Here is a 26118-nt window from a genome sequence, read left to right on the forward strand (position 1 = left end):
TATTCCACTGAGAAGAAAAGGGTGTAAAAGAAAAGACAGCCATCCGTAGCTATGTAAAGAAATTAAGGATAGTATTCGACTAAAAACAAGGGCATATAAGGTAGCCAAATCTAGTGGGAGGATAGAGGATTGGGAAAACTTTAAAAGACAGCAAGAAATAACAAAAAGATTGATTAAGAAAGGGAAGATAGATTATGAAAGTAAATTAGCAAAAGATATAAAAACAGATAGTAAGAGTTTTTATAGTTATATAAAAAGAAAAAGGGTGGCTAAAGTAAATGTTGGTCCCTTAGAGGATGAGACCGGGAAATTAATGGTGGGAAATATGGAGATGGCAAAAACACTGAATGAATATTTTACATCAGTCTTTACAGTAGAGGACACTAAGAATATCCCAACACTGGACAAACAGGGGGCTATGGGGAGGAGGAGCTAAACACGATCAAAATCACTAAGGAAGTGGTACTCGGTAAAATAATGGGACTCAAGGCGGATAAATCACCTGGACCTGATGGCTTCATCCTAGGGTCTTGAGGGAAGTGGCGGCAGGGATTGTGGATGCATTAGTAATAATTTTCCAAAACTCCCTGGACTCAGCAAAGGTCCCAGCAGACTGGAAAACTGCTAATGTAACACCCTTATTTAAAAAGGGCAGTAGACAGAAGGCTGGAAACTATAGACTGGTTAGCCTAACACCTGTGGTAGGTAAAATTTTGGAGTCCATTATTAAGGAGACTGTAACAGGACATTTGGATAATCATAATTTAATAGGACAAAGCCAGCATGGTTTTATGAAGGAAGTCATGTTTGACAAATTTGCTGGAGTTCTTTGAGGAAGTAACATATAGGGTGGATAAAGGGGAACCAGTGGACGTAGTGTATTTAGACTTCCAAAAGGCATTTGACAAGGTGCCACACAAAAGATTATTGCTTAAGTTAATAAATCACGGGATTGGGGGTAATATTCTGGCATGGATAGAGGATTGGCTATCTAACAGAAGGCAGCGAGTTGGGATAAATGGTTCATTCTCAGACTGGCAATCAGTAACTAGTGGTGTTCTGCAGGGGTCAGTGCTGGGACCCCAACTCTTTACAATCTATATTAACGATTTGGAGGAGGGGACCGAGTGTAACATATCAAAGTTTGCAGATGACACTAAGATGGGAGGGAAAGTCGTGAGTGAGGAGGACATAAAAAACCTGCAAGGGGACATAGACAGGCTAAGTAAGTGGGCAGAGATTTGGCAGATGGAATACAATACTGGAAAGTGTGAGGTTATGCACTTTGGCAGGAAAAATCGTAGAGCAAGTTATTATCTTAATGGCAAGAAACTGGAAAGTACTGAAGTACAAAGGGATCTGGGGGTCCTGGTGCACGAAACTCAAAAGGTTAGTATGCAGGTGCAGCAAGTGATTAAGAAGGCCAATGGAATGTTGGCTTTCATTGCTAGGGGGATAGAATATAAAAATAGGGAGGTATTGCTTCAGTTGTACAAGATATTGGTGAGACCACACCTGGAATACTGCATACAGTTTTGGTGTCCATACTTAAGAAAGGACATACTTGCTCTTGAGTCAGTACAAAGAAGGTTCACTCGGTTAATCCCGGGGATGAGGGGATGGACATATGAGGAGAGGTTGAGTAGATTGGGACTCTACTCATTGGAGTTCAGAAGAATGAGAGGCGATCTTATTGAAACATATAAGATTGTGAAGGTGTTGGATCGGGTGGATGCGGGGAGGATGTTCCCGATGATGGGTGAAACTAGAACTAGGGGGCATAGTCTTAGAATAAGGGGCTGCTCTTTCAAAACTGAGATGAGGAGAAACTACTTCACTCAGAGGGTGGTAGGTCCATGGAATATGCTGCCTCAAAAAGCTGTAGAAGCTACATCATTACATAAATTTAAAACAGAAATAGACAGTTTCCTAGAAGTAAAGGGAATTAAGGGTTACGGGGAGCAGGCAGGAATTTGGACATGAGTCTAGGTTCGGATCGGACATGGCCCTGTGGGTAGCGGAGCGGGCCCAGGGGCCGTGTAGCCTGATCCTGCTCCTATTTTGTGTGTCTAATTCTGTTAGATTCCGGAGATGGTTCTGTGATAGTAGATTGGCGGTTAGGATCAGATCAGCCATGATCTTATTGAATGGCGGAGCAGGCCCGAGGGGCCGATTGGCCTACTCCTGCTCCTATTTCTTATGTTCTTATGTTCTTATGTCCCATCAAACACTCCCAGGATAGGTACAGCACAGGTTAGATACAGAGCTAAGCTCCCTCTACACCGTCCCATCAAACACTGCCAGGGCAGGTACAACACGTGTTAGATACAGAGTAAAGCTCCCTCTACACTGTCCCATCAAACACTCCCAGGATAGGTAAAGCACAGGTTAGATACAGAGTAAAGCTCCCTCTACACTGTCCCATCAAACACTCCCAGGGCAGGTACAGCACGGGTTAGATACAGAGTAAAGCTCCCTCTACACTGTCCCATCAAACACTCCCAGGGCAGGTACAGCATAGGTTAGATACACAGTGAAGCTCCCTAGACACACTCCCATCAAACACTCCCAGAGCAGGTACAGCATGGGTTAGATACAGTGTAAGGCTCCCTCGACACTGCCCCATCAAACACTTCCAGGACTGGTAAAGCACAGGTTAGGTGGAGAGTAAAGCTCCCTCTACATTGCCCTATTAAACACTCCCAGAGCAGGTACTGCATGCGTTAGATACAGAGTAAAGCTCCCTCTACACTGTCCCATCAAACACTCCCAGGGCAGGTACAGCATGGGTTAGATACAGAGTAAAGCTCCCTCTACACTGTCCCATCAAACACTCCCAGGGCAGGTACAGCATAGGTTGGATACAGAGTAAAGCTCCCTAGACACACTCCCATCAAACACTCCAGAGCAGGTACAGCATGGGTTAGATACAGAGTAAAGCTCCCTCGACACCGCCCCATCAAACACTTCCAGGACTGGTACAGCACAGGTTAGGTGGAGAATAAAGCTCCCTCTACATTGCCCTATCAAACACTCCCAGGGCAGGTACAGCATGGGTTAGATACAGAGTAAAGCTCCCTCTACACACTCCCATCAAACACTCCCAGAGCAGGTACAGTGCGGGTTAGATACAGAGTAAAGCTCCTTCTGCACTGTCCCATGAAGCATCCAACCCCTGCAATCACTTGTGAACTCGCTGGTGTTTCAGCAGGTTAGATGACTGAGTGAATCCCTTCCCACACACGGAGCAGGGAAATGGCCTCTCCCCAGTGTGAATATGCCGGTGTGTCAGATGATGGGATTAACGAGTGAATCCCTTCCCACACATGGAGCAGGTGAATGGCTTCTCCCCAGTGTGAGTGCGTTGGTGTTTCAGCAGATCCCGTCTGCTTTTAAAGCTCTGCTCACAGTCAGCACAATTAAATGGTCTCTTATCAGTGTGAACAAGTTGATGTACAGCGAGGGTGGATGACTGAGTGAATCCCTTCCTACACACGGAGCAGGTGAATGGCCTCTCCCCAGTGTGAGTGCGTTGGTGTTGCATCAGATGCGTTCTGCTTTTAAAGCTCTTCTCACAGTCAGAACATTTAAACAATCTCTTATTAGAGTGAACAAGTTGGTGTGTAGTGAGGCTGGAGGAGTTAGTGAATCCGTTCCCACACACGGAACAGGTCAATGGCCTCTCCCCAATGTGAATACGCCAGTGTGTCAGAAGGTGGCATAATTTAGTGAATCCCTTCCCACCAATGGAGCAGGTGAATGGTCTCTCCCCGGTGTGACTGCTTCGATGAGTTTCCAGTTCAGATGGGTAATGGAATCCCTTTCCACACACGGAGCAGGTGAATGGTCTCTCCCCTGTGCGCTGCGTCAATGAGATTCCAGCTGGGATGGGTAATTGAATCCTTTCCTACAGTCCCCACATTTCCACGGTTTCTCCATGGTGAGGGTGTCCTTGTGTCTCTCCAGGTTGGACGATCAGTTGAAGCCTTGTCCACGCACAGAACACGTGTACGGTTTCTCCCCGCTGTGAACGGTGCGATGTTTTTTCAGGCTGTGTAACTGGTTAAAGCTCTTTCCACAGTCAGTGCACTGGAACACTCTCACTCGGGTGTGTGTGTCTCGGTGCTTTTCCAGTCACACTGATGATTGAAATCTTTCCCCACAGACAGAACAGACAAACATTTCTCCTTCCACATTCAAAGGGCGATGATATTCAGGTCCTGATGAATTGAGTGTCTCTGTCAGATCTTGATGTGATGTTTGGTTTGAGTTCCCCGTCTGCAAATCCTCCCCTTCTAATACCCTGTAAAAGGAGTTTACAAAAGTCATCTCTAAGTACAGGATAGAAATTCAGAACAGACAATTCTAGTTTCTCTGGAACATTCTTTCCTCTCTTGTTCCCCAAAAGCTGTAAATCCCCGTCCCACACACTGTCCCTCCTCCCTGTGCTGAAATCCAAACCCATCGCACAATCTCCAACATTTTTTCCTCTGCACACATTTTTCTTCCTCCCCTGAAGGTGCCGACTCTGGCTGGGTTCATTTCTACACTCACTGGTTCCCCTCTCTCTCCTCCCCTGAAAGTGCCGACTCTGGCTGGGTTCAGTTCTACACTCGCTGGTTCCCCTCTCTCTCCTCCCCTGAAGGTGCTGACTCTGGCTGGGTTCAGTTCTACACTCACTGGTTCCCCTCCCTCTCCTACCCTGAAGGTGCTGAATCTGGCTGGGTTCAGTTCTACACTCACTGGTTCCCCTCCCTCTCCTCCCCTGAAGGTGCTGACTCTGGCTGGGTTCAGTTCTACACTCACTGGTTTCCCTCCCTCTCCTCCCCTGAAGGTGCTGACTCTGGCTGGGTTCAGTTCTACACTCACTGGTTCCCCTCTCTCTCCTCCCCTGAAGGTGCTGACTCTGGCTGAGTTCAGTTCTACACTCACTGGTTCCATTCCCTCTCCTCCCCTGAAGGTGCTGACTCTGGCTGGGTTCAGTTCTACACTCACTGATTCCCCACCCTCTCCTCCCCTGAAGGTGCTGACTCTGGCTGGGTTCAGTTCTACACTCACTGGTTCCCCTCTCTCTCCTCCCCTGAAGGTGCTGACTCTGGATGGGTTCAGTTCTACAATCACTGGTTCCCCTCCCTCTCCTCCTCTGTAGGTGCTTGTAATGTATATACCTTTAAGGGGGGAACTATCTTTTACAGCTCATGTATACTGCAGTACCGGCAGTGACCACACCTGTATATAGCACTGAGTAGTAATCTGTACAGATCAGTTCCAGGGTGAGCCATGTTAAGTAAACACCTGTTGTACCGTTCTCCTGCAGTCTGTGTCTTATTATACACAGACACAACATTGGCGACAAGGCAAGTTCGAACCTACCAGCAACTCTGCATCACCTCCCGGGGATTCGTTCCTGGAGATCAGTGGATTGGAGGTCAAGGCCAGAGACTCGGGCGTCGACCACGGACAACCGCCCAGTCATCCAGCAGAGATTTGAGAATTGCGGGGGAGGCTGTCGAGAGCCAGGCTTGGCTTTCCAGTCGAGGTGGTCCAGCGAAATGGGCTGGCAACAGGTAGTGCGCAGACCCTTCCCGGACAGCAGCAGGCTAGAGCCCGACCGAGTGGCACAGCAAAGGACCGAGCAGCGTCGACGGGGGAGAGAGAGAGAGGGCAGAGCGCACAGGGCGCAGCCGGTGGTCAGGGGCCGAGCAGCGTCGAAGAGAGGGAGAGAGAGACGCGCAGAAACCCGTGAGGCGCCACCATTGCCACGAGGACTGCCGAGAGCGGCGTTGGCAGCAGTGCAGGAGAAGCGCGTGAAACCTACAGGGCGCCGCCATTGCCACGAGAATCGCCGGGAGCGGCGTTGGCAGCAGTGCAGGAGAAGCGCGTGAAACCTACAGGGCGCCGCCATTGCCATGAGAATCGCCGGGAGCGGCGTTGGCAGCAGCGGGGGAGGAAGGAAAGCGTGGGAGACACCATTTTAAGCCATTGGGAGACGCCATTTTAAACCACACCCAAAATGCCGAAGAGTGGCAGTATCACCGCGTTTGACAATGAAGTCGAAGATTGGACCACATATGTCGAACGAATAGAGGTATACTGCAAGGCAAATGAGGTGTCAGATGACAAGAAAGCGTCGGTATTGTTAAATTTAATGGGTGTGGTAAACCACTGTTATTGTTGTTCACCGTTGTTGTTGTTGTTGCACACTGTTGTACCTATGCATGCCTCAGCATGTCTCTGCTGGCTCCGCCCCTGGCTCCACCCACAGGCCCAGGTATAAAGGTGATTGCCCTGCAGCCCCCTGCCTTCTTGGAACCCAGTCAACCACGAGAGGCATGCTCTGTTCTTTGCTAATAAAAGCCTTTAGTTACTCTCCTAACTCTCCATCTTTTATGAGTAATTGATAGCACATCAATTTTATTAGCAAAAACAAAATGTCGACAACAAATGCTGAGCAGCAGGAGCTGCTGCGAGCCCTCAGACCAACATGCCTGGACCTAGACCCCCAAGAATCGGGTTCGGCTACCAAATTCGCTCATTGGCTGCGTTGCTTCGAGGCCTACCTGCAAGCCTCAACTGTGACCCTGGACGAAAACAAGCTGGAAATCCTGATCTCAAAGGTGAGCCACCAAGTTTATACAATATTCCAGGACGCGACGACCTACATGGCGGCTATCGATCTGCTAAAAGGGCAATACGCACGCCCGGTAAATACGGTCTATGCCAAGCACCTCTTAAGGTCCCGCAGACAGCAGCCCGGGGAATCGGTGGAGGCCTTCCTATGGGCACTACGGATACTCGGCCGAGGCTGCGATTGCAAAGAAGTATCAGCCGCAGCACACACGGAGGGACTGACCCGAGATGCTTTCGTTGCGGGCCTAAGGTCCGACTACTCCCGGCAGAGACTGTTGGAAAAGGGAGAAATGGACCTAAGAAAGGCAGTGTCCCTCTCGCTCGACGCGGCCCACAGGAATATGGACGCCTTCTCCCCTAACCGCTCCGCAACATGGACGCCACAACCTTGGGTCATGGGACCGCCACCTTCAACTGCTGCTGCAATGTCCAAGGCACAGAAATGTTATTTTTGTGGCCAGGCAAAACACCCCAGAGCACGCTGCCCGGCGAGAAATGCTACCTGCTCCGGCTGCGGGAAGAAAGGACACTATGTCAGTGCCTGCAAAGGTAAAACCGCTAACGCCAGCAGCGCCGCGTGTGAACCGTGGGGGCAGCCATCTTGTCCGCCATCTTGGGCTCCCCCAGCCGCGTGGGGATCGGGATCATGGGCGCCGCCATTTTGTCCGCCATCTTGGACGTCTCCAACTTCAACCACGGGGGACCCGGACTCAACCACCGCCTCATCTGACGACCACATCGACTCGCTCGACCATACGCTGGCCTCCGTGACGCTGGACCAATCTCTCCCTCATCAACTGTCCAGGTCCATGATGGACATTACGGTAAACGGCCGCGCCACTACCTGCCTTTTTGACAGCGGGAGCACGGAGAGCTTTATCCACCCCGACACGGTGCGCAGTTACTCTCTCCCGGTCCTGCCGACGCGCCATCGGATCTCTTTGGCTTCCAAAGCCCAGTCAGCGGACGTCGGTGGCTACTGTGTAGTGACCCTTTCAGTAAGGGGCACAGAATACAAAAACTTTAAACTCCTGGTCCTACCCCATCTCTGCGCTGCCGTTCTACTGGGGTTGGATTTTCAGTGCCACCTTAAGAGTGTCACATTAGCGTACGATGGACCCCTCCCCCCACTCACAGTCTGCAGCCAGCAGCTTTTAAATCGCCCGCCGCGCACCATTTGCAGCCTCTCCACCCTTAAAGTCCCCCCCCTTCCTTGTTCGCTAACCTCACCCGCGACTGTAAGCCCATCGCTACCAAAAGCAGGCGTTACAGTACCGGGGATAGGAGCTTCATTAAATCCGCGGTAGCGAGACTCCTGAAGGAAGGGATTATTGAAAGTAGCACCAGCCCGTGGCGAGCACAAGTGGTGGTAGTGAAGACTGGTGAAAAACAGCGCCTAGTTATTGACTACAGCCAGACGATCAATCGCTACACCCAGCTAGATGCATACCCACTCCCCCACATATCTGACATGGTCAATCAGATAGCACAATACCGGGTGTTCTCGACGATTGATCTGAAGTCGGCATACCACCAGATCCCCATCAGGGCTGAGGACCACCAGTACACAGCTTTTGAAGCTGACGGTCGTCTCTACCACTTCCTCAGAGTTCCCTTCGGCGTCACCAACGGGGTTTCAGTCTTCCAACGGGAGATGGACCGGATGGTTGACCAGAACGCGCTCCAGGCCACTTTCCCCTATCTGGACAACGTCACCATCTGCGGCTGCGACCAGCAGGGCCATGATGTTAATCTGGAGAAATTCCTCCGTACGGCCCAACGGCTGAACCTAACATACAACAAGGACAAATGTATGTTTCATACCAAGCGCCTTGCCATTCTTGGCTGTGTAGTGGAGAAGGGAGTCATCGGCCCCGACCCCGACAGGATGCGCCCCCTTATGGAGCTCCCTGTCCCCCACTGCCAAAAAGCACTGAAGAGATGCTTAGGGTTTTTCTCGTACTATGCTCAGTGGGTGCCCAACTATGCGGACAAAGCCAGACCCCTCATCAAGTCCACCTCCTTCCCCCGGCAGCAGAGGCCTGTGCAGCCTTCACTCTCATAAAAAGAGAGATTGCGAGGGCCACGATGCACGCAGTGGATGAGTCCATCACTTTCCAAGTGGAGAGCGACGCATCCGACTTTGCCCTAGCTGCAACCCTTAACCAGGCGGGGAGACCCGTGGCCTTTTTCTCAAGGACCCTCCAGGGCCCCGAGATTCGACACTCCTCTGTCGAAAAGGAGGCCCAGGCCATTGTGGAAGCTGTGCGACATTGGAGGCATTACCTGGCCGGAAAATGATTTACCCTGCTCACTGACCAGCGTTCAGTAGCTTTTATGTTTAATAATAAGCAGAGGGGCAAAATCAAGAACGACAAGATCTTGAGGTGGAGAATCGAACTCTCCACCTACAATTACGATATCTTGTACCGGCCCGGGAAACTCAATGAGCCCCCGGATGCCCTATCACGTGGTACATGCGCCAACGCGCAGGTCGATAGACTGAAGACCCTCCACAATGACCTCTGCCACCCGGGGGTCACCAGGTTTTTTCACTTCATCAAATCCCGTAACCTGCCCTACTCCATCAAGGAGGCCAGGACCATGACCAGGAACTGCCAAATCTGTGCCGAGTGCAAACCGCATTTTTATAGGCCAGACAGAGCAAGCCTGATCAAAGCCACGCGCCCCTTTGAATGGCTGAGCGTCGATTTTAAAGGGCCCCTCCCCTCCTCCGACCGCAATGTGTACTTCCTCAACATAATTGACGAGTACTCCCGTTTCCCGTTTGCCATCCCTTGCTCAGACATGACCAGTACCACGGTCATTAAATGTCTGAATGACCTCTTCGCCTTGTTCGGTTTCCCTAGCTATATTCATAGCGACAGTGGCTCATCCTTTATGAGCGACGAACTTCGGCAGTACCTGCTCTCGAGAGGTATTGCTACAAGCAGGACCACCAGCTACAACCCCCGGGGGAATGGCCAGGTGGAAAGGGAGAATGCGACGGTCTGGAAGGCAGTCCTTTTAAACTTGAAATCTAAGGGCCTTCCGACCTCTCGCTGGCAGGAAGTCCTCCCTGCGGCGCTCCATTCCATTCGGTCACTGCTCTGTACAGCCACCAATGCTACCCCTCACGAGAGAATGTTCTCCTTCCCCAGGAAGTCCACATCGGGGATCTCGTTACCGACATGGCTGACTTCTCCAGGACCCGTCCTACTGCGGAAGCACGTGAGGTCCCATAAGACGGACCCCCTAGTCGAGAGGGTGAGCCTCCTCCATGCCAACCCTCAGTATGCTTACGTGGTGTACCCGGACGGGCGGGAGGACACAGTCTCCATACGAGACCTCGCACCTTCGGGTGCTCCCAAAACACCTCCCTCGCCACCCACCACTACCCACGCCTACCCCCTGTACGCTTACGTAGCGTACCCGAACGGGCGGGAGGACACAGCCCCCACACGAGATCTCGCACCTTCGGGTGCCCCTGAAACATTACCATTGCCAGCCACCACTACCCACAACCCAACCCCGCTAGACGGCATGCCGCAGCCCCAGGACCCGTCATTGACCACCCAACCACTCAATGAGACGCCAGATTCAATGTTGGATGCTGCACCATCACCGCCGCCACCACGACGATCAGGACGGCATACAAGGCCACCTGATCGACTTACTTACACAAACCTTTAGTACACTTCACCCCGCCGGACTCAATTTTAAACAAGGGGTGAATGTGGTAAACCACTGTTATTGTTGTTCACCGTTGTTGTTGTTGCACACTGTTGTACCTATGCATGCCTCAGCATGTCTCTGCTGGCTCCGCCCCTGGCTCCACCCACAGGCCCAGGTATAAAGGTGATTGCCCTGCAGCCCCCTGCCTTCTTGGAACCCAGTCAACCACGAGAGGCATGCTCTGTTCTTTGCTAATTAAAGCCTTTAGTTACTCTCCTAACTCTCCATCTTTTATGAGTAATTGATAGCGCATCAATGGGTGCAAAGACGTATGGGTTATTACGAAATCTAGTAACCCCAACGAAGCCAATGGAAAAGAGTTTTGAAGACATAGCAACGATACTACAGGAACATTTAAACCCCACACCGCTGCTGATAGCAGAAAGATTCAAGTTTCACAAACGGAACCAGCATAAGGATGAAAGCAATGCTGATTATTTAACAGAACTGCACAAACTATCGTAACGCTGCGAGTTTGGAGCGGGACTGGCAGATACCTTAAGGGACAAGTTTGCGTGTGGGTTTCAAAGTGAAGGAACCCAGAAATGGCTTTTATCTGAAAAGGACCTTACGCTGGAAAAGGCTTTCAGCACTGCGGTATCATATGAAGCAGCAGCACGGGGCACTGCAGAGATACAACAGAGACTGCAAGAATATGGCACAAACAAAATGTCATATAGAACAGAGAAGTGCTATCGCTGCGGCAGAACAACACATGACCAGAATGATTGCTGGTTCAAAGACAAAGTGTGCAGACAGTGTGGAAAAGTAGGACACATAGCACGAGTCTGCAGTGCGGGAAAGAAAACCAGCAATAAGAAACCTACCAAAGGAAAGTACAAGAAGGTACATAAGATGACGGAGAATAGTTCAGACGAATAAAAGAGTGATAACGACTCCGAAAGCAGGGAACTGAGTTGTCTGAAACTACATAATGTGATCACAACGGAGGATCACCGAACCATTTGGGTCACTCAAGATAGCAGGAGTCCAGGTAAAGATGGAATTGGACACAGGATCAGCCCTAACAGTCATAAACCGACGGGACTACAAGCGGCTATTCTCACACATACCCTTGAGAGACACAAAAATTATTTTGAAGATGTACACGGGGCAAAAAGTCTACCCCAAAGGAAAAATAAAGGTATCCGTTATATATAACGGTAAGGAAACACCAAAACTAGACCTGTATGTATTGCAAGATGGAGGACCACCATTACTGGGATGTGAATGGATCCGGAAAATACAACTGGATTGGCATTCCATACAGGCACTGACTGTGGCTGACAAAAAGGATGACGACGTCACACCTGGGTGACTGTCAAAGATCCTAACTGACGCGAAAGAAATGTTCCAGCAAGGACTCGGAACACTAAAAGGCATGACAGCGACGATTAAAATTGAAGAAAACGCAAGCCCAAAATTTTTTAAGGCCAGACCGGTACCTTATGCGATCCACCCAGCCGTCGAAGCAGAGCTGGAGAGTCTGGAACATTCAGGTGTACTGTCCAAGGTAGACTGGAGCGAGTGGGCTATACCCATCATCCCTGTGATGAAAAAGTCGTTGAGCAGCACGCCTGGGGAACCAAGGAAGGTTCGCATCTGTAGGGACTTTAAGGTAACAGTGAACCCGGTCCTTCACACCGTACAATATCCACTTCAGCGGATTGAAAATATTTTCGCCTCGCTATCTGGAGGGAAACGCTTCACTAAGATTGATCTGGCCCAGGCGTATCTGCAAATGGAGGTAGAAGAAGCATCAAAAAAATACCTCACAATCAACACCCATAAATGTCTCTACCAATACAATCGGCTTGGATTCGGGGTAGCATCAGCTCCGGCTATTTGGCAGAGGGCAATGGAACAAGTCCTGCAAGGGATCCCAGGGACCCAGTGTTATTTGGACGACATCCTGGTCACAGGTGAAAATGACAGTGATCACCTTGCCAACCTGGAGCAGGTGCTCACTAGATTGCAGGAATATGGACTCCGAGCTAACCGCCCCAAATGCGAGTTTTTTAGGAAACAGATCTCGTATTGTGGCCACGTTATCAATAAAGAGGGGTTACATGAGTCCCAAGAGAAGATTGAGGCAGTAGTCAAGGCTCCAGCACCGGAAAATGTGTCACAACTGAGGTCGTTCCTCGGGCTGGTAAACTACTACCATAAGTTCTTGCCAAATTTCTCTACAATACTACACCCACTGAACACCCTACCGCAAACTGGGGTGCCATGGAAGTGGAGTGACGAATGTAGATGAGCTTTCCAGAAGAGCAAAACTCGAATCACATCAAAAGAGGTATTGGCCCATTACAACCCGGCATTGCCAATTCGGTTGGCATGTGATGCGTCACCCTACGGCATTGGAGCGGTGCTGTCGCACAAATTCTCGGACGGCTCAGAGAGGCCAATAGCCTTTGCGTCACGATCACTAACCTCAGCCGAGCGTAACTATGCCCAGATTGACAGGGAGGCCCTCAGCCTGATGTGGGGAGTGAAAAAGTTCAATCACTATCTGCACGGGCAGAAATTCACCTTGCTGACTGATCACCAGCCTCTTGTCTCCATTGTTAATCCGAAGAAGGGCGTTCCGGTGATGACTGCGCAACGACTACAAAGATGGTCACTTTTTCTAGGGGCGCACCACTATGAGATTGAATATAAGGGCACGAAAGTGCATGGAAATGGTGATGGGCTATCACGCCTGCCACTGCCTACTGCGGAGGAAGCACCAGCAGTGGATCCTGTCGAAATATTCCATTTGACTATAGTTGAATACCTACCAGTAACTAACGCTTGTATCGAAAAGGAAACCCGAAATGACCCGACACTGTCTCGGGTATATGATTTGACGGTGAAGGGATGGCCAGCACATGGTGACTCACTGTTGCCAGCATTCTCGACAAGGAGAGAACAGCTGTCAGTATGCCGGGGGACCTTGATGTGTGGATCCCGAGTGGTAATTCCACCCAAATTAAGGGATAGAGTGTTCAATGAGCTTCATGAGGGTCATCTGGGAGGGGTAAAAATGAAAAGCCTAGCCAGGGCTTATGTGTGGTGGCTGGGAATTGATAAACAAATCGAGGACCTGGCCAAGAGCTGCTCAGGATGCCAGAAAGTCCAAAATGCACCACCACAGGCCCCTCTACACCCATGGAAGTGGCCCTCATCTCCATGGAAACGGGTGCATATTGATTTTGCTGGTCCATTCATGGACTCAATGTTTTTAATAGCCGTGGATGCGCACTCGAAATGGCCTGAGGTCATCAAAATGTCCTCCACCACCACGGAGAAAACTATTGCAGTCCTACGGACCATTTTTGACAGGAATGGCTTGCCAGAACAGATTTGCTCCGACAACGGACCACAGTTTGTGTCCGAAGAGTTCCGGAGGTTCTTGAAAAAGAATGGGGTAAGGCATTACACATCCGCCCCGTATCATCCAGCCACAAATGGATTGGCTGAGAGGTTCGTACAAACCTTTAAGAAGGCAATAAAGGCTATGTACAATGACAACATTCCACTGCAGCACAAGGTGGACAATTTCCTGTTCGCCTACCGGAATGCGACACATGCAGTCACCAACCAGGCCCCAGCCATGATGTTCTTTAACCGAAGGTTAAGATCTCGCCTGGATTTGCTCAGACCAAACGTATGAAGAGATGTTGAGAGTAAGCAATTCCAGCACATCCATGAGAAGCCAACAAGGAGCTTCAATGTAGGACAACCAGTCTTGGCCCGCGACTACCGAACAGAAAAATGGCAGCCAGGATTGAGATGCACATGGCAGGGCCCCCTAATGTACACAGTGGATGTTGGGGAGAGCATCGTGAGATGCCATGCTGACCAGATCCTAGAGTCACAGGAACAAGTCAACCCCATGCCTCGCCCATACGTACCTGGTGATGAACCCGACGTACAGGTCGCATCTACCCCAGAAACAGTAGCATCGGAAGCTGATGAACCAACCGACGACAGGGGGCCCGAATCGCCTCCGCACCAAGAGCAAGACACTCGGGAAAGGCGCTATCCAGAAAGGATCAGGAAGCCTCCCCAAAGACTGAATATATAAATAGACTATTTTCAGCTAATGTTGCATGTTAAAAGTGTTAATTGTAATTAGTTTGATATTTAATTGTTACATGAATGTTATGGTACTGTTAATCTAAAAGGGGAGGAATTGTAATGTATATACCTTTAAGGGGGGAACTATCTTTTACAGCTCATGTATACTGCAGTACCGGCAGTGACCACACCTGTATATAGCACTGAGTAGTAATCTGTACAGATCAGTTCCAGGGTGAGCCACATTAAGTAAACACCTGTTGTACCGTCCTCCTGCAGTCTGTGTCTTATTATACACAGACACAACAGTGCTGACTCTGGCTGGGTTCAGTTCTACACTCACTGGTTCCCCTCCCTCTCCTCCCCTGAAGGTGTTGACTCTGGCTGAGTTCAGTTCTACACTCATTGGTTCCCCTCCCTCTCCTCCCCTGAAGGTGCTGACTCTGGCTGGGTTTAGTTCTACACTCACTGGTTCCCCACCTTATGAACTGCTTCGGGCACTTTGTTAAACACACACACAGCAGACACACATTAATCTGATGGGAGATCACTTATGCAGGAGCAGCCAGCGGTGTCGAGCCTCCTGAGAGTCCGGCCCCTTTCCAGCCAGTATTTACAGGAGCTGGGTCACGGAAAAGAGTCTAATTTAAATTAGTGATATATTTATTCACACAAACCAAGCCCCAAAATAAGGAATAATTTCTCCTTTATTTACAGACGCTCTCTGACTAGTCACCATTTCTCCTTCATTTACAGACACTCGCTAACCAGTCATCATTTCTCCTTCATATACAGATACTCCCTGACTCACCACCATTTCTCCTCCATTTACAGATGCTCCTTGACCACTTTCCATTTCTCCTCCATTTACAGACACTCACTGACCAGTCAGCATTTCTCCTACATTTACAGACGCTCCCTGATCTGTCACCATTTCTCCTCATTTACAGACGCTCCCTGACCAGTCACTATTTCTCCTCCATTTACAGATGCTCCCTGCCCAATATCACCATTTCTCCTCCATTTACAGACACTCCCTGACCAGTCTCCATTTCTCCTCCATTTACAGTTGCTCCCTGACCAGTCACCATTTCTCCTCCATTTACAGACGCTCCCTGGCCAGTATCCATTTCTCCTCCATTTACAGACGCTCCCTGACCATTCTCCATTTCTCCTCCATTTACAGACACTCCCTGACCAGTCTCCATTTCTCCTCCATTTACAGACACTCCCTGACCAGTCTCCATTTCTCCTCCATTTACAGACGCTCCCTGACCAGTCTCCATTTCTCCTCCATTTACAGACGCTCCCTGATTTCCTGTCTGTCCCGGAGTTTGGCGCGGAGCCCCTTTGCTGAGCGAATCGGGAGAAACCGGGAAGCGGCGGGCGGATAATGTTGAGTGTTTTAATAATGGGGCTGGGGCCGCACTCGGGGTGTGTGCAGCCCATGTCCCCCCAGGGTTCATTAATCTTTTATTTAAATCTGGTAGTACTTGTTACAATTCATCAATTACATGATAAATCGATTACATTCATTAACCACAATAAGGCTAAGCCTTAGAAGAAACAGCTTTAGGATTAACAGTACAAATACAATAATAAATTTTTGCAGACAAAACCAGTGTCAACAATACAGGTACCCATAGTAAAAAACAATACATACCAGTCCTACTGGCAATCTAGTAACTCTTCATTTTTGCTTGGTATAACCTGTTGTCCTTTTATTGAAATTTAAACATTCAAGTACACCAGTACTTATACAACTCAACAGTTACATAGTAAATCCATTGCATTCATTGACCAATTATGGTCAACAATATAAATACAACAATAAATTTTACAGGTAAATCAATAATCTTTACAGTACAAACTGCAACTATTTAATAAACCAAGAATCCGTACACGCCAGTCCAACTGGCATTGTTCAATCATTCAGTCATTCATTCCTCCATTCGTCCGTTCATTCGCTCAAGCGTAAGTTCCATTGTGCATGACTGCGTACATGTGTGCCGTTTCTATCTGCGTGCATGCCTATGTGTTCGTTCATTTGTCCGGCAGGCTTCACGCTCACCAAGCCGACTTTCACCTGGGGAGCAAGGGCCATTCATTCGGTCGAACGTAAGTTCCAATGTGTAAGCGTGCATATCATTTGTCTACCTGTGTGCATGCGTGCGTTCATTCATCTGTCCGGCAGGCCTCACACTCACCGAGTGACCCCCATCCTGGAGAGCGGGCCCTTCATTCGGTCAAACGTAAGTTCCATTGTGTATGCGTGCGTGCGTTCACTAGAGCGTTCGTTCATTCAATTAAGGAAGGCTTTAACACTAAATAACACCACAATATAGAAAATCCCACAACCATATAAAAAAAAATCACTTAAGACTTCAAGTAAACTACTTTTAACCAGAAGCCGAAACTTCTTCAAAAACAAGTAATACCAGTTCAGCACCAGTCCTATGGGCACTCTGATAACTCCTCGTCTTCACTTGATGTTATCCAACCATATAATGTCATAATCCTTATCCACAGTCTTCAACCTTTCCGCAGAAAAGAAGCCGACCACTTTCTCAAATCCCGTAAAAGAGGAAAACGACTACTCAAATTCCCTTCTTCTTGCTGTTATCACTCACAGGACCCAGCCATCAAGACATTCGTTATTCCTTGCTGATACACCTTGTTTTGTCTTTTATTTTCCTTTTTTCCTTTTATCCTGTTCTCTTTTCCCATCTTATGGCTGTTCAAGCACCATACTATAGATAGGAACAGTCTGTCTTTCCTCCACCAAATGGCAGCGCACAAACCCGATCCCATCACCAAAACAAAGCCTCACAGCTGCCACCAGATGGAGCACAGGCGGGGCCGCTGGAACTCATTCGGGCCGAGACTGTTCTTCGACCTGTAGAAACTGTACAGCATGCTCACCCACAGCATCTCCCGACTCCGCTTCTGTCAACCAGCCGCTCCATCCCAGGCCCCCCGCCTGGGGTCTGTAATGTTATCTTAATAACGTAATTACGAGTCTCACAAGCAGTTGTTGAGGAGAGCCATTTATTCAGTCCTGACACTGTGTCTGCCAGTACAGTCTGAAGCATGGCCAAGATGGCGTCGGACCCCGCCCCCAGATATGACATCAGCCGTCAACCAGCTGTCAATCAAACCCGCGCTGTCTTTACGACAGCTACGGTTATCCGTACATCTTCCCCCTTCAATGAAGACATAACACAGTAACAACATAACATAACATAACACATGTTAACATCATATAGAACCAGTCAGTGTAACTACACCATTGAACTAATTGCAGGTAGGTATAAACCTTACCCACACCCATGAGTCCATTAACTGTTTACAGTCTTATCACTCCCTGTCTACAGGTCAAGTTTAACTACAGGCTTTCTGGTGCACTGTGACCTGCATGGCTGAACGGGTGTTTGCTGAACCACCCCAGTTGTTGCCCTTAAGCTCATGTCTGTACCACACAGGTCCCTTGCCACATTATCACTATTGTGTCCTTCGTCGCTTTGTGGCATTTCCCTCATCTCGTCTCTTTGTGGCGTTTCCCTCACCTCGTCATCCTCTCTGTCCTCCTGAGGCTGAAAGGTCTCTGTGGTTTTCAGTAGGTGCCTCCTGTTTCTGCGAAACACATTGCCGTTCTCTGTCATGACACTGTATGACCTGGGGGTGACCTGTTGTAGAACGGTGGCTCTTGTAGGCCATGCCACAGGCCCTTCAATGCGAACTATATCCTTCTCCTGTAGAGGCACTAGTGTAGTGGCTGTGCGGTCATGAAGAGTTTTTGTTTCTGTTGTAGCTTCCGAGCCTTGCCTGCCCACACCTCATCTCTGTGGTCAGGTGTGACATAACTGGGAAGTTGTGTACGGATTTTCCGACCCAGTAAGAGCTCAGCTGGAGACTTGCCACTTGCTAGCGGGCCCACCCTGTACAACATCAGGGCCAGATATGGGTCAGTGTTGCTGTGTGCTGCTTTCTTTAATAGTCTTTTCACAATCTGTACCCCCTTCTCCGCTTTTCCATTAGCCTGAGGATAGAGCAGACTGGAGGTTACATGAATAAACTCATACTCTGAAGCAAATGACTGGAACTCATGACTGGCATAGGGAGGGCCATTATCAGAGACCAGGGTTAGAGGGATGCCCTGCCTGGCAAAGATTGACTTCAGGTGAGTTATCACAGCTCTTGATGTGGTACTGGACAAGAGAGCAATCTCCGGATAATTGGAATAATAATCAATAACTAACAAATAGTCTTTTCCTTCATAGTGAAATATATCAGTTCCGACCTTTTCCCAAGGTTGTGATGGGAGCTCTGTGGTAATGAGGGGCTCTTTTGTTTGCTTGTAGTGATACTCCTGACATGTAGCACACTTGCTGATCAACTGGTCAATATCAGAGTTCATGTTTGGCCAGTAGAGTGCCTCATGTGCTCTCCTTTTCGACTTTTCTGCACCCAGGTGCCCTTCATGTATCCTGTTGAGCATTTCTCATCGCATAGAGGTGGGCACTACTATCCTGTCACACTTAAGCAATAGTCCATTGACCACAGAGAGCTCAGACTGAATGTGATAATATTGTTTACATGACCCTTTCTTCCAGCCCTCTTGAAGATTTCTCATTACTTTACTCAGGACTGGGTCCTTAGATGTCTCTGTGACTATCACTGATAATTGTTCCTGTGTGGCGGGCAATGCTGCGTAGACCATATCCACATGAAGAGCCACATCCTCTTCTGATTCACTGTTTTGTGTGTCGTAAGGTGCAGCCCTGGATAGTATGTCTGCAATGAACATTTGTGTCCCTGGCACGTATGTTAGCTCAAAATCGTAATGTTGAAGTCTCATCATCAGGCGTTGTATCCATGGTGACATGTCACACAGATTCTTCTTTGCGATCCCTAGCAGTGGCTTATGGTCCATTTCTAGGATAGCCTTGGGAAGACCATAGATGTAGGTATGACATTTTTCACACCCAAATGCCAAGCCAAGGCACTCCTTCTCGATTTGCGCGTACCGGCACTCTGTAGCCGTCATGGAGCGTGACGAATATGCCACTGGTTGCCATTCTCCTTCATCTTCCTGTAGAAGGACAGCCCCTAATCCATCCTTAGAGGCATCTGTGGACACTTTTGTCCTCTTTTTAGGGCAGAAGAACTTCAGTAGGGGTTCACTTGCTAGAATGTGTAGCAGCCCCTTCCATTCTCTCTCATGTTCATGTCCCCATTGGAACTCTGTCTCTTGGTGCAGCAGTTTTCTCAGATGAACAGTTTTCACTGCTAGATTTGGAATGAATTTTCCTAGGTAGTTAACCATGCCAAGGGCCCGCTGAACCCCTTTCTTGTCCTTTGGTTTCTCCATGTCATGTATAGCCTTTACCTTTGACTTGTCTGGCTGAATCCCCTCTGTAGAGATCTTGTCTCCGAGGAATGTGATTTCATTGACACTGAACTGACATTTGTCTTTATTTTGTTTGAGTCCATACTGCTGTATCCTCTGAAGTGTTTTCTCCAGTCTGGTGTCGTGCTCCCCCTGAGTGGAGCCCCAAACTACCAGATCATCCATGTACACCCGCACTCCCTCCAGGCCCTCGATGATTTGCTCCATTGCTCTGTGAAAGATTTCTGGGGTGGAGCTAATACCAAAGGGCAGACGCTGGTAGGAGTATCGACCAAACGGGGTGTTAAAAGTGCACAGCTCAGCACTTTCTTCATCAAGTTTCAACTGCCAGAAACCATGCAAGGCATCCATTTTGGAGAAGACTTTCGCTTCTGTCATTTCGCTGACTATTTCCTCTCTCTTTGGAATTTGGTAGTGCTCTCTTTTGATATTGGCGTTAAGGTCCTTGGGATCCATGCAGACACGCAATTTATCAGTTTTCTTTGAATTAACGCAGACCATGGAATTTACCCAGTCAGTTGGTTCCTCAATCTTCTTTATGACAGCTAGTCCCTCCATGCGGTCTAGCTCTTTCCTCAGTTTTTCACGGAGAGCCAGTGGAACTCTCCTGGGCGTGTGAATCACAGGTTGTGCATCCTCTCTCAGTTTGATGGAGTATGTAAAGGGCAGTGCTCCGAAACCCTGAAAGACATCTGCATATTTGTGTGCTAAAGTCTCATGAGTCAGATTTGTACTATCTTGGGGGGCACTCTGCACACAGTTCCGTTCATTGATAGTATAGATTCGTTTTACCAAGCCCAAATCCACACAGGCCTTATCCCCCAACAGTGACTCATGTCCTTCAGGCACTATAACAAAGGTCAAAGGGTGAATGTGATTTTTTACCTTAACATTCAGCCTACACGTTCCTTTTGTTTCAATGCTTTGTCCATTGTATGCCTTCAAAGACACTGTCTTGTTCAGTATTTTAGGTCGCACTTTGAGATTCCGTGCATCACTCCAACTTATGAGGTTTGCCTTAGCACCTGTATCTAGCTTAAAGGGAACAATGGTGCCATTTACCAGCAAGGGAGCTATCCAAACTTCAGTCTTTGGTCCTACAGAGTGCACTTCATTAGCATTTTTGCCCTGTTTTGACTCATTTTGCACCATTCCAACAAACAAAGTCTCTGCTCCTGTCTCTTCCATCGCAATAGCATGCACTGTCTTTTTACCTTCAGTTTTCTCTTCCAAAAAACACATCTTGGCAAAGTGAGTCCTGCCTTTACATTTTGCGCAGTTCTTCCCATAAGCAGGACACTGTCTGGCCACGTGTTTATTACTGCACCATCTCCATTCATAAGGCATCATCGTCTTGAACTCCGTGGGCCCTCTTGTGTCCCTTTTGTGTACCACATCCACCGGCAGGTTTTTCAGCCCCAGGGTGCCCCCTTCTGCTGTGCTGCTCCCTTCGAAAGTTTTCGTGTGCATGGCGGAGAGTTCACTAGCCAGACAAATTTTCAGTGCTGCATCCAAATTTCGGTCATTGTCTCGGTGGCATAGTGGTTAGCACTGTTGCCTCACAGCGCCAGGGACCCGGGTTCAAATCCGGCCTCGGGTGACTGCCTGTGTGGAGTTTGCACATTCTCCCCATGTTTGCGTGAGTTTCCTCCGGGTGCTCCAGTTTCCTCCCACAGTCCAAAGATGTGCGGGTTAGGTTGCTTGGCCATGATAAAAATTGGCCCTTAGTGTTAGGGGGGATTAAATACGCGGGGTTACGGGGATAGGGTTTGGGTGGGATGGCTGTCGGTGTAGGGACCGGGTGCTAGGGTTTGGAAGATCAGCCATGATCTCGTTGAATGGCAGAGCAGGGCCGAATGGCCTACTCCTGCTCCTATCTTCTATGTTTCTATGTTTCTAAGCATTCTCTCCCTCACCTTCTTGTCGAGTATTCCAAAAATGACTTGATCGTGTATCATCGATTCCTTCAGGTCCTTAAAGTTGCATGTTTGTGCTTTTATTTTCAAGTCCATCAAAAAAACATCAAAGGCTTCTCCTTGCTTTTGCACGCGGGAGCAAAACACGAATCTCTCATATGTTTCATTCTTTTTTGGAGTGCAGTATTCGTCGAACCGTTCTATCACCTTGTCCAGATCATTTTTATCATCTTCGGCTGCAAACGTAAATGTGTTAAACAGCTTGATTGCCTGCGAGCCAGCCACTGTTAGCAACAAAGCTAGTCGAAGCGTCAATCGCTGTGAGGTAGAGAAGAAAGCGTTGCTTGAAGACACGCCAATTTTCATCCACATTTCCTTCTAGTTGCAGGTTAGCCAGAGGCTTTATTCCTTCCATTGTTGTAGTATGTCCTTATCGTGAGTTCTATAAATCCTGGTACCATGTAATGTTATCTTAATAACGTAAGTACGAGTCTCACAAGCAGTTGTTGAGGAGAGCCATTTATTCAGTCCTGACACTGTGTCTGCCAGTAGTCTGAAGCATGGCCAAGATGGCGTCAGATCCCGCCCCCGGATATGGCATCAGCCATCAACCAGCTGTCAATCAAACCCGCGCTGTCTTTATGACAGCTACGGTTATCCGTACAGGGTCCTCCGTGCTGGGCCTCCCGCCTAGGACACTCTCCTCTGAGTCTTCCACCCTGGGTCTTCTGCACTGGGCCCTCCGCACTGGCATTCCCCATGAGCAGCCGGGGTGTGGAGCAGCCCGTTCACACAGCACCGAGCAGAGCTGACCTGCAGAGAATCTCGCAGCCTCCCCTGGTGTTCATTAATCCGCTTCCTGAGCTCGGGGTGTGAGCAGCCCGTGTCCCCCCAGGGTTCATTAACCCACTCCCTGAGCTCGGGGTGTGAGCAGCCCGTGCCCCCCGGGGTTCATGAACCTGCTCCCTGAGCTCTCTCACCTGATGTGTCAGTGGCTGCTGCCAAGGTCCGCGCATGCTCAGCTCACCTTCTGTTGTTCCGGTTTAAAGGTCAAGCCCTGCCCCTCATACACTCCAATTGGTTGGAGGACCCGCAGCCACTCCTCCAGCCCCGCCCCCTCTTCCTATTGGTCGGGAGCTCCCATCAATCACCTGGGCAGTGTGAGCTGAGCATGCAGGAAGTGACCAGACAGGAGAAACCACAACTGGATCGACACAGCAGAGCCGCCAATCCAGAGCTGGCTTGTATGAGGGTGGGTGCTGGATGCGGAAGTCGGTCCCTGGCCATCTGTGTAGGTCTTTTTGTTGCTTCAGTTTGTGCTGGAGTGGAGATGGAAGAGAAGCTGCTGGGTTTAACCCCCAGTACTTCTGAGCCCAGGAGGACCCAACAATTTCCAATGTGGGACTGTCAAGGGAGGTGGATTCTGGGGGAGATTCGGTTGTTAAACAGACACTGTCCCTACAATGTAAAAGACTATTGTTTTAGGAACAAGTATTTCTGTAGAGGTTTTAATCCCGTTTTTAAAAAATTAATTCATGGGATGTGGGCATCGCTGGCATGGCCAACATTTATTGCTGATCCCTAATTGCCCTTGAGGAGGTGATGGTGAGTCACTTTCTTGAACCACAGAGGGCAGTTCAGAGTTAACCGAGTTGCTGTGGGTCTGGAGTCACATATAGGCCAGACTGGCTAAGGACAGCAGATTTCCTCCCCTAAAGGACATTAATGAACCAGATGGGTTTTTACAACAACTCGATAGTTTCATGGTTACCATTACAGATACTAGCTTTTTATTCCAGATTTATTTCATTAACTGAATTTAAATTCCACAGCTTCCATGGTGGGATTTGAATTCATGTCTCTGGATCAGTTTACATATGCAGATTTTTTGAATTCATTCGTGTGTTGTGGGCGTCACTGGCAAGGCCAGCATATGTTGCCAATCCCCAGTTTCCCGTTGAGAAGGTGGTGGTGAGCCTTCTTCTTGAACCAGTGCAGTCCGTGTGGTGAAGGTATTCCCACAATGCTGCCAGGTAAGGAGATCCAGGATTTTCACCCAGCGACAATGAAGGAACAGCGATAGATGTCCAAGTCATGATGGTGTGTGCCTTGGTGGGGAACTTGGAGGTGATGGTGTTCCCATGTGCCTTGTCCTTCAAGGTGGTAGAGGTCGCGGGTTTAGGAGGTTCTGTCAAAGTTCTTGTCGAGTTGCAGATATATAAAGTCCCTCTCCTTCCCTCCCTTTCTCTCCCACCTCTCTCCTCCCATAGAGGCTAGAGTCGTGTGTAGGCCCAGACCAGGTGGCGGATTCCCTTCCCTGAAGGACATCAGTGAACCAGTTGGGATTTTGTGACAATCTGGCAGCTTTCATGGTCACGTTTTCTGCTGCCGGCCCCACAAATGACCAGATTCATTGAGCTCAATTTCACAGACTGCCTTTATTTTTTTTGTGGGTTCTCTCTCACGCTCTCTTTTTCCTGTTTTAATTTCATCTTACAGGGTATGAGGAGTGAAGAATTTGTGGACAGGAAGCTCAAGCCAAACATCGAATCAAGATCTGACAAAGTCACTCGATTCATCAGGTCCTGAATATCATTGTTGTTTGAACATGGAAGTAAAATGCACCGTTCACAGCGGGGAGAAACCATACACGTGTTCTGTGTGTGGACGAGGCTTCAGTCGATCATCTAGCCTGTCGAGACACAAGTGCACTCACACTGGGGAGAAACCGTGGAAATGTTGGGACTGTAGGAAAGGATTCAATTGCCCGTCCGAGCTGGAAACTCATCGGCGCAGTCACACCGAGGAGAGGCCGTTCACCTGCTCCGTGTGTGGGAAGAGATTCACTTAGTCATCTGCCCTGCTGACACACCAGTGCATTCACACCAAGGAGAAGCTGTTCACCTGCTCTGTGTGTGGGAAGGGATTCACTCATTTCTCTGCCCTGCTGAGACACCAACGGGTTCACACTGATGAGAGAGACTTTAAATGCTCCAACTGTGAGAAGAGCTTTAAACACCCTGAGGCACTGATGGAGCACCAGTACATTCACGCCGGTTACACACCGTTCAGCTGCTCTCACTGCGGGAAGAGGTTCGGGCGATCACACGACCTGCTGACACACCAGCGAGTTCACACTGGGGAGAGGCCGTTCACCTGCCCCGAATGTGGGAAGGAATTCACTCAGTCATCCAATCTGCTGAAGCACAGGCGAGATCACACTGATGAGAGACCTTTTAAATGCCTGAACTGCGGGAAGAGCTACAAAAGTTCTAGGGAACTGATGTGCCATCAACGTGTTCACACTGATGAGATACCGTTCAGGTGGTCTCACTGCGGGACTGGGTTCAGGCGGTCATCTGAACTCACCGTCCACCAGCGAGTTCACACTGGGGAGAGGCCATTCACCTGCTCCGAGTGTGGGAAGGGATTCACTGAGTCATCCGGCCTTGTGACACACCAGCGAGTTCACACTGGGGAGAGGCCATTCACCTGCTCATTGTGTGGGAAGGGATTCACTCAGTCACCACATCTACTGGCTCACCAACTTGTTCACACCAATAAGAGACCTTTTAAATGTTCTGACTGTGGGAAGAGCTTTAAACGTGCAAAAGATCTGCTGACACACCAATGGACTCACACTGGGGAGAGGCCGTTCACTTGCTCTGTTTGTGGGAAGGGATTTAATCGATCATCCAGCCTACTGACACACCAGCAAGTTCACATGTGACTGCAGGGGTTGGATTCTGCTGTTGTTAAACACTTCCAGAACTGAAACATGTTCATTCTGACAGTTTGTGTTTGTTTCTGCTGATGTCAATAAACCCTGTAACTGGGCTGGAGTTTAATATTCTGGATAAATCAGCTTTTCTTTTAACACATTGTTGTAGTTTATCATCTTTCCCATCTGGGTGTATAGCATCACCTGGCTGGAGCTCAGAAAGGACAATCTGGGGGAGGATCGTACAGCGGGAACAGAACTTCAGCCTGGACACAGTCCTTCAGGGCCACACTGAGAGGGGCAAACAGCACTTTGGTCTTTCTCGTCTCTCTTCACTGACAGCAAAGTCCCCATGCGGGTTAATCTCGAGGCATGTGAGAAACGTGTCCCAGCCGCTCTCTGCCATGGGTCAGAGCTCCTAGGCATGGAACAGAAGGATCCTTTACAACTGTGTTTAGAGTCAGGAAGAACAACGGTGAATGCTGGAAACGTGCTGTCAAATCAGAGATTGGTGTCAAACTGTGATCTGTTCCTGACTGAACGTGAAATGGCAGGTTTAAGTTTCCAGTCAAAAAATGACTGGTAATTATTCTATGAAGATTTAACATGTTTGTGTGACAGTCCTGACTCTACCATTTTAA

The 26118-nt window shown here is 49.0% G+C and overlaps 1 pseudogene across 1 annotated transcript in view; it reads left to right on the forward strand.

Moving 5' to 3' along the window:
- Window positions 1-25583, forward strand: part of LOC147119105 (uncharacterized) — a 125339-nt pseudogene extending 99756 nt beyond the window's left edge. Inside the window, exons 5-6 of the transcript XR_015077874.1 lie at window positions 16489-16548; window positions 24272-25583. The product of XR_015077874.1 is annotated as an uncharacterized LOC147119105 (transcript). The remainder of the gene's footprint in view (window positions 1-16488; window positions 16549-24271) is intronic.
- Window positions 25584-26118: the final 535 nt, after the last annotated feature.

This window comes from Somniosus microcephalus, chromosome 4, assembly GCF_052327205.1.
Source record: "Somniosus microcephalus isolate GS21.2 chromosome 4, FLI_Smic_1.0, whole genome shotgun sequence".
In the NCBI taxonomy this organism is placed as follows: Eukaryota; Metazoa; Chordata; class Chondrichthyes; order Squaliformes; family Somniosidae; genus Somniosus; species Somniosus microcephalus.